The sequence below is a fragment of the Cicer arietinum genome, chromosome 3 (assembly GCF_000331145.2).
Source record: "Cicer arietinum cultivar CDC Frontier isolate Library 1 chromosome 3, Cicar.CDCFrontier_v2.0, whole genome shotgun sequence".
Taxonomy (NCBI): Eukaryota; Viridiplantae; Streptophyta; class Magnoliopsida; order Fabales; family Fabaceae; genus Cicer; species Cicer arietinum.
This window is the reverse complement of record NC_021162.2, coordinates 1,837,961-1,847,744: the sequence shown is the minus strand read 5'-3', so window position 1 is coordinate 1,847,744 and position 9,784 is coordinate 1,837,961.

Sequence of the window (9,784 nt, the reverse complement as noted above, 5' to 3'; positions counted from 1 at the left end):
AAATTCTTTATGCAAATTCTTTATATTACAAATCAACCAAAAAATAATATGATGTCATTTATACCTAGAAGAACAATCCCTTTATTATACACTTGTTTAATTTATTTTAGAAATTTGATCATATATTACGTTATTAATTTATTCCATTTTTCAGGGAACATTTAAAAAAAAATTGGAGGAAGTACAAACACAGATTGGCGAAACAAGTGAAGAAAGTGGTAAAGAGGTAGATGGAGGGACAATACTTAAGTTATGGACTGAATCTGCAGGGGGTCGCACTCGTGGTCGAGTTTATGGTACGGGAGACTTGTCCATTAACGTCCGACAGGGGTGTGTATCGCTTACACAACATTCCCAGAATCCTTCTAATTCTATGACTGGGACGTCTTTAGAAGCGGAGAGGGCAGCTAGAATTAGAGCTGAACAAATTGCTCAGGATGCAGTGTCCCAGGCTCAAGTGGCTACCAAGGTCGCCGAAGAGGCTAGGGAGCGTTCAAAGAAGTTAGAGAATGATTTTGATGCATTAAAGCAATTTTTTGGAGACAAATTTGACGCTTTGGCCCGTCAATCAACTGGTGGATCATCTACTGCGAGTCATCCTCCTTCGCATCCTCATTACGATCATAATTTGGACGATGTGTCGCTTGACGAACCTTAGTGTCATAGTTATGCTTACTTTTTGTAGTGGTTGACAATTATGTATTAGGTAACTTTTTTAAAGTTGTTATTCGATACTATTTATTATTTTGTAGTTTCAGAACACATGATATTTTGATATCTAATTTAATACTCTGTGTGTTTGTTATAATGTCAATGAATGACTTTTAATGTTTATTAGCAATCAATTATATTATAAAAAAAAAAATGAAATTCAGCAAAGCAGGGGCTATAAAATTAAAAATAATACATTAAAAAATTTTGAACTTAGCGTCGGCCCCACCGACGCTACTGTATAAATTAAATTGACTTTAAGTTTGACTTTAGCGTCGGCCTGTCCGACGCAACCGATTTTGTTGACTACTGTTGGTTGACTCTAGCGTCGGCCATCCGACGCAACAATTTTCCGCCCAGCTGACGTGGCAAATGGTATTGCGTCGGCTGTTTCAAATTAACAATAGCGTCGGCCTCACCGACGCTACGGTAGCGTCGGATGGTCTTTGTTCGCCGCTAATAATTAGCTTCGACCGTTTTAGCCTAGGCCCGACTCCGACGCTAATACGACGCTAAATGAACGTTAGCGTCGGCTTTTGCTCTGTTAGCGTCGGTTTTGGGCCGACGCTAAATCCTGTTTTTCTAGTAGTGTTAGTATTTCAAAAATAAAAAGTAAGTTTAGTTAAAAAAGTCATGTGCAGGTCACATGGCCATTAAAAAGAAAAACAAAGCATTAAATGTTAGTGCAAAAGTATTTTTAAATACAATTCTCTAGTTGATGTTTTGATGATAACAAATACAATTAAATAAATAATAAGTATTTTTAAATACTAAGCCTTTACTTCAGCTTAACAACGTAAGTCCAGTGACACGCGCCCTTATTGTCACGAGCTGAAGTTGATTCTAGGATGCAAGCAATATAGTACCTCAATTGCCTCTGGTAAAATCAACTAGATAATGTTCATCTGCCTTTGATACATAGGTGTAATAATAATGATTATGTCTCTTTCTCTGACAATTGTAACAAGAATTCTTCTGCCTCTAACAAGCATAACCACAAATATTCTACATATGTCTCTAACAAGTGTAACAAGAAATATTATGCCTCTATCTCTAAAGAGAAAGTTATTGTCTTTACCTCTGATAATCTCATCAAGCATCTTATCGTTAGACTCTGAAATTTTGTGTATCATCTGACTCTAAAATTTCATGTATCCTCTGATAAATTTGACGCCTCTAGTAAAGCCAATGCCTTATAAAGTCAATGTCTCTAGAAAAGTCAGTGTTGTGACAAGAGCTAATGATCTGATGATCTACAAGACATCATATGATCACTGTATCTTCTGTCTGTGTGCATCCTCTGATAACTTGCTTGCTCTATTGGTTTGTAAGTCAATACTCTTACTGTTCTATCCTCTAATTCAGTGCCCTATGATTCCTCGGATTTTCATACAAATTTCAAAGAGTGATTTTTGGGGGGGTCAATTCTGATCTCGACGAATAAATTTATCTTCAATGGTTTAATTGTTGAAACTATGAAGACACATGTCGTCTTTGTACAACTAAAGTACATAGGCTTGATCCTAAAGTACAATGGCCATACCCTGAATGACCTCCAATAAAAATATCTCAACAGACACTTGTAAAGGTGCAATTTGACATTCAATAAACTTTAACGTTTTGTATTAATTTAAATTGATATTTTTTTTATAGTTAGTGTAAGTTACATCATACTTAATTTGTTTTTATTAGGAAATGAATTATTTGTATTAAAAAGATATAATATGTTTCAAAAACAAATAATACATTTTATCTATAAATAATGATAATGATAATGATAATGAACATGATTATTATTTTGTGAAGGAAGATTAAAAGTAACATTGAATTCTAGAGTCTAGGTAGATATAATGATAATGAACATTATTATTCTTAGTCCATGACTGTCAATCATGCGTGTATTTTTGAACTTTTCAATATTGTCAATTGTTATGACTTTTAGAGTTCTTTTTTTTTTTTCTTACATATTTAACTTAACATTCGATAAACTTTAACATTTTGTTTAAATTTATTGATTTTTATGCAATTCAGTGTAATGATACTTTATATTTACTAGGCAATAAATTATATAAATGTATTGATTTTTATGTAAGTCAGTGTAACTTACGTAATACTTTATTTGTATTTATTAGACAATGAATTACGATAATTATATTTGTATTAAGAAAGTAGCATAACAACTTTAATATTTAAACAATTTTTCATATGAATTATATAAAATTAATGTTATATATGTATTTATTTGTTGAAATGCAATATTAATTTGTTTATTTTGAGTAATTTTGTAAAACTTAAATTGTTGATAAAATTTCAATGTTTAGTGTTGAAGAATATAATATAGCTAAAAAAATTAAGTTCGCATTATTTTTAACTTGAATATTTGATGATCATGGTTGATTGGTGAAATGAATTTTGATCTTATCATATCAACTTTGTATATATATATAAACAACTTTACTAATAATTTGAAGACTTGAGGTAGAATGATACATTAATAGCAAATATGTCATGGAAGTGTGAAAGAAGGAAAGAGTAATGCAAATGACGGCTTGACGGCTTGATTTGGCTTTGTCATGGAAGTGTGAGGTGTCAATCAATAAAAAATTGAGTTTTCTTTAATATATATAAATAGATTTGACATGTATATTTATCCTAGTTCATTCAGTCCCCTCAGTCAGAAGGCTTTAATCTACTAATTCAAATACCTTTAATTACAAAACACCTGACCCTCAAAGCCAGTCTTCCCAAATAGTATGATAAGCCCAGACTTTTGAGGAAATAACCACGTTGACTCTACAAGGCAAATCTTCTCCTGACAATCCCAGATTGAAGAAGGAACTAAACAACTATCAGGTTGGATACAAAAGATTGGAACTTGAGTAGTTGCTTCTAACAAAGCTGATAATAATAATAACTCTCACAATCTAAGATGAATTGAAAACTTTGAGTTTACATTCTTCTAATCTTTTATGTTTTTCTATGATTTTCTCCTTTCAGCCTTGAGTGTTTATATATAGTGAAAATTTGGGCTTCAATTTAGTCTTTGTTTAATTCTGAATTGTATCTTGTTCAGATTGAGTTTGCAAATTCTTCAAACTGATTTTATATCTATTTTATTTCTATTGAGTTTGTAAACTCTTCAAATGGATTATGTTTTATTTTTGTTCATATTGAGTTTGTAAATTCTTCAAAATGATTCTATTCATATTTTTTTGTACATAAATTTTGATCAAATTTTTTTTAAAATCTTCATCAAATGTTGATCAAATCTTCTTCAAATATTCTTCAAATCTTGACTATATCTTCTTTTCAACTTGGTCAAAGATTATAAATATGAATCAAATCTTATTTTATATTTTCATCAGTTATAAATTTGAATAAAATCTTATTTTAGATTTTCTTCAATTATAAATTTGAATTAAGTCTTATTTAGATTTTCTTCAATTTTAAATTTGAATCAAATCTTATTTTAGATTTTCTTCAAAAACATGAATCTTCTTTCATACTCTTTGAAGTCAAATATATTATTCATAAAATACTTTTGTTAACATCAAAACTCTAAATGTAAAACCAACTTGATTCTAACAACTTTTACCTTGTATTTAAGATGAAATGGTTATTTCATTAAAACATAGAAAAGTATGGAACATAAAGGATAGTTCTAAAAAAAGCCAAGAACACATAAAAAAACATGAATAATCCTCTCAGTAAGAGAGTTATTATAATTGATATAAATCATTTAATGTGTTTTCATTCACTTGAACTGATATAGGGTTGAATATATAACATCATCATAATAAGAGTAAGAATCCTAGAAACATATTTTGTGTCAGATCAGACACAAACTAGAACGAATGTAAATCAACTTGGTAGTGGCACAACCCTCTTATCTTCAAAGAGGTACTTGAAAACATACAGCGTCCTTCATGAAACTCAACGACATTATGCCAGTATGTTGAAGAACAATTATGAGAACAACATCTTGGAGAGACTAGAGAAAAATACTCAGAACCTGAAGAAGTAGAGTAAAGAATACTTGTAAAACTATTTACGGAAATAGTGGATTATTCCCTCAACTATATCGAGGCAAAATATCTCTATAAGGGGAGGGCTAAGGGTAACAACAATTTGTTGTAAACTATTCCCTCAACAATTTGTGTTTACTTTAACCTCTTTTTAACTCTTGCATCTTAGTTCATTATGATTCAATCTTACCTCTTCTAAATCTCTTTTAATGATACATGACAAAAGCTGATATGCAATGAAATAAGTAATAAAAAGTCAACTCCATTTGCCCTTAGCCATTGTACACATTATACAAAGCAAACAGACAAACTTTTGACTTTTAAAAAAAACTAAAAGACAAATTAAAGGTGCAAATAAAAAAGGCTCAACAAATAAAAAGATAAAAACACAACAAATAGGCTAAAATCATGAATACCATTTTTTAGCATCTAGCGCAGCCGCCCCATCTCCTTTTTAAAACACATCCTAGGGTTAGCTATCAGATTAACCTATCTTCTCTTAAGTTTTTTTTTTTTAATCTTAAACTTAGTTTAATTTGGGCCTGTCAAAAAGGAAAAAAAAAACCTATTTGTTTGAAATTTTAGCCCATTTAGTTTCTTTTTTATGATTTCAAAATTATTTTGTTTCATAAATAAAAATTAAATTTCATAAAAAATACAAATAAATATTTCATTTAAAATTAATTAAATGCGACATCTTTTTAATATTTGAGTTGTTAGGATACAAGCGGTACAACTTGATAGTTCTAAAACTCTATTTTTATTTTATTTTATTTTATTTATTTATTATTTTTTAATAAATTAATATAAAAAAGACATATAAATTTATTTAATTAGATGTGATATATATATTTTTTTTATCTTTGAGTTATTAGGATACAAGTTGCGACAACTTGACGGTTCTAAATCCCATCTTCATAGATAAATTAAAAAATTAAAACTCATAAATAAATTAGTAAATAAAAATTATTATTAAAGGTTAACTAGAAGTGATGTCTTTTAATCCATGAGTAGTAGAACACAATTTATACAATCTAATAATTCTAAAACTTATTTTTGTAAATAAATAGATATAAAATCAACTTTTTAAATTTGATTAATTTCAAGTGATTTTTTTAATCGTTGAGTTGTTAAGACTCAAGTGGTACTACTTGTTTGTTTTAAAACTCAATTTTAAAATCGAAAATAATATAAAATATTCGTAAAAGAATTTACTAGATGAGACATCTTTTTATTCTGACTTTTGAGACATGAGTTGTACAGCTTGATAGTTTGAAAACTCGCATTTCAAAATAATTTTTCAAGTCAAACAAGCTCATTTTCTTTTCTCGTCAAAATATATATATACACATCAAATTTCATTTCCTCAACAACACACATAAATGAATGAAATTCTTTTTCCACAAAACACTCATCAATATCTCTATAACCGAACTCTAAAATTTCACCCATAAAAGCATGTAATTCATTTTCCCCAAATCTACACTCCAAACCCAACACATTTATTTTCCACCCAACGTGGAGATGAGTAACTTTCCCTTGTATCTCTTCCTAAAACGAAGCTTAGATCTAGAAGAAAATGGAGGTTTTGAGTTATGGCGATTTTGGTTTTGTGAAACAGAGAGAGAAGAAGAAGAAGGGTTTTCGCGAAGGCTGGGAGAAATTGGTTTTCTTTCTGTTTTTCCTTTCTTCCTTTTTCCTTTCTTTCTATTTCCTTTTCTATATATATATATATATATTTATAACAAAATAAATTTTCTTTAAAAAAATAAAAAATTCAATTCATCCGCATCTTCTAACCAAGAACTACGTAGCTTTGATTTCTCAATCGCACCGGGAGATACGTAAGAGCATGATCACGTTCTTGTCAAGCCAATTAATAAAAATTTCTTTTTTTGTCATTTATTTCTTAAGCACACATTTATTCCAAAATCATATTAAAAAAGTTAATAATAATTGTTATGTAACTACGCGTCGGTAACCAATCCGAAAACGATCAATTTCATTCATGTCGATCTACACATCGGTAATCAATCTGAAGACGATTATTTTTTATTTTCGTAGATCTACGCATCGGTAAACAATCCAAAGAAAATTATTTTTACTCATGCTGATCTACACATCGATTATTTTTTACTAATATCTTCCCTACGCATAATCGACTCTCGAACTCAAAATTTGGTTTGAAATACCATTTTTTAATTTTTTTTCCCTATTTTTAAGGGTTTCCCAATATTTTCCCTATTTTAAAATAAATTTTGGTAGCGACTCCATTGAATTCGAGAAACACTCGAAATTTTCGACTGCGACACACACACACACACATATATATATATATATCAAAAAAGATTTAATTTTAGAGACATTGAATAACATGATTATGGTGATAGTAACTATTACTACTATCTCCTAAATATTTTATAAACTTAATTGCATTTATGGTCCCTATTTTCACTTATTCTTAGAATTGATCATTCTATTTAAAAATCCCTAATTTTGATTCCTCACTTAGATTTTTAGTCTAAAAAATTGTGACATAACATGTCTTAAATAATAAGACATATATTATAATGATACAAAATTATCTACTTTAATGATAATTTTGTCACTTGTTTTGTGAAGCCGTGATGTTGAGTTTAAAGAATATGTTTTTATTGATTTAAGTTTCTACTAAATGGTTGGCTAGTTACATAACAAAATTAAAGGATATCATTTCCATTTGTACCTTATGGAAAAGGTTTTGCAAAACTTAATCATTTATATGGGCTTTTTTTTTCACAATTTGACTGAAAATTTGGATAAGATACATTAAATTTGTTTAATCTTATTTTTGTTTATATTTGACACTCGAGAAAATATGAGTTGGAGAGTTTGGCAGTGTGAGCGAAACAACAAGCAAAATATTCCAAGACTACAAGAGATTTTTACACATTTCAACACAAAACCTTACCGATGTCAAAAAAATAAATAAATAGATAAATTTAAACAACAATCAAAACACAAGAAAATAATGTAGAAACTTCAAATCTGAAAAAAAAAACAATGATCATTGTCTATTGCCAACCTAAGAACAAAACTATGTGAAAGTTATTACAACACATACACTTGTCTCAAACTACGTGAGAAATATTTAAAATATTTCACACTTTCAAGAATTACAAATAAAAACGCATATAACAACTCAATGACATGCAATCACTTAGGTTTTTTTGTTTCTTTTTTTAAAAGAAAAGTAATGTGTATAATCATAGTTAAATATGATATATATTTTCACATATAGTTTCAAACGCACTCAAAGTATAACTTAATTTCAAAGTCTTATACACACATTTTATTCATAAAACTCCTACAATAGTTCTAGGTCCTTATCAAATGAGACAATTAGATAAATAAGATACTAACACAATGCACTTATTCATTTTAAGCAAGTTACTTAGAAGGTCAAACATACTTAATTGAATATTTAATTTAATTACACACTTTCAACCTAATATTCGCATCACGAAATCAGTTATTAGCATTCAATATTGATGCTACATAAGATTCATAAATATTCAAAGTTATATAAGAGATGAACATTGTTTCTAACTATTTCCAAAATAAAACTAACAAGTATTTATAACAATAATAACAATGGGTTATTGTTGCCTCTTTTATCAACGATGAGTCATTGGGGTAGCTAGTCTCTCCTACTCGTGTAGTCAACTACTTAAGGTAACTATAACTGCAGTCATTCAAATTCAAACATAGATAATTAAAAGTATCTTTAAAATGGTTCAAGAGTGTGAATGCGACACCACAACTCCTACTTCTTACTTTAAGTTAAAAACTCACTTAATTACACATTTGCAATAATTTATTTGTAATTTACAACTAGTTACAATAACAAAAGAAATGACACTAACATCAATATATAATCAATAATCTGATTGAACAAATATAGAACTATTCCATTTTTAGATGTTCTCCACTACTCTAACTCTATACACTAATTCCCAACGATTAGATTATTTGAAACATAAATAATTCAATATTTACATAATAATATACACATTCACATACTTAATCCAAAAATTAGCATCAAGATTGTACATTCATCTCATAACTCAAACGATGTAACATATCCTCATAAAACTCTAATTGCTCCAAATTGGTCATGATTATATTTTCTTTTGAATTAATCTTTATCAGTTAAAGGTTGCAATAAACTAAAGCATATATTTTTCAAATAACAAATAAGATAAATAATCATCTACTAAAAGATACAACATGTTACCAAACCAAATTGAATCAGGTAGTGCATGAACCACTTTCAATAATACATATCATTCTAAAAATTAATTTCTAGACAATTATTATAAAAAGTAGCACTAATTATTTAGCGCATAAAAAAATCATTGAGAATTTAAAACTTTTCCTTAAATTACTTTTCAATAAATAGTGTCTAAGTAAAAACAATTAAAATAAATCATTTTTTAAATATAATAAAAATAAAATAAATTATGTGTAATTTAAAAATCTATATGATATCTAAAATTTCACTCGTACTTTAATCATCAAAACACGTTTTTAAAAAATTAAGCACTATAAAAGTTATTAATTTCAATTTATATTTTGAAAGAGAATTTAAACTATATGTATAGATAGATAGAAAATTTTCTAATAAATTAACACTTCTAAAATAGTTTCAATTTATTTTCTTATTTTCTCTAAACTTACAAAAACAAAATTGTATATCTACATACATTAAAGTAGTCCACATGTCACAAAGCATAAGGTATATTTGGTTCTGATAATTAATTTCACTAATTCACAAATCTACAAAATAACAATCTCCTCTCACATCAGCTACTCAACATGTCTATAGATACATTCTCAGTTTTCATCAAGCCACAAAATTGGTCTAAATCATAACACACCATCAATTTTAAAGATTTTGAAGACACGTTCTAATCTTAAAAATTGGATCATTAATAAAAAAAAGTAATTTTATAATTAAAAAAATTGGTAAAATTAATTTTAGTTTCCTACACGTATTAATCTACACG